Consider the following 245-nt stretch of genomic DNA (forward strand, 5'->3'; position numbering starts at 1 on the left):
TATATATTAAATTTAAACTAATCATTTGCATAGGGTAATATGATATATGACTCACATAACTACGAAGCCACGCAGCAAATCCGTTATCTCTAAGTTGTCGAAGCTAGTCTTCTGTTGCATGCCTGTGAGTCATACGCAACTCCGTCATATATACACTATATACAAAAATATTATCAATATGAAATAAATTTATTGAATATTAATCTAACAATAAATGAATAAATATTTTTACCTCTCATATTGTA

Source organism: Brassica oleracea, chromosome C6, assembly GCF_000695525.1.
Source record: "Brassica oleracea var. oleracea cultivar TO1000 chromosome C6, BOL, whole genome shotgun sequence".
In the NCBI taxonomy this organism is placed as follows: domain Eukaryota; kingdom Viridiplantae; phylum Streptophyta; class Magnoliopsida; order Brassicales; family Brassicaceae; genus Brassica; species Brassica oleracea.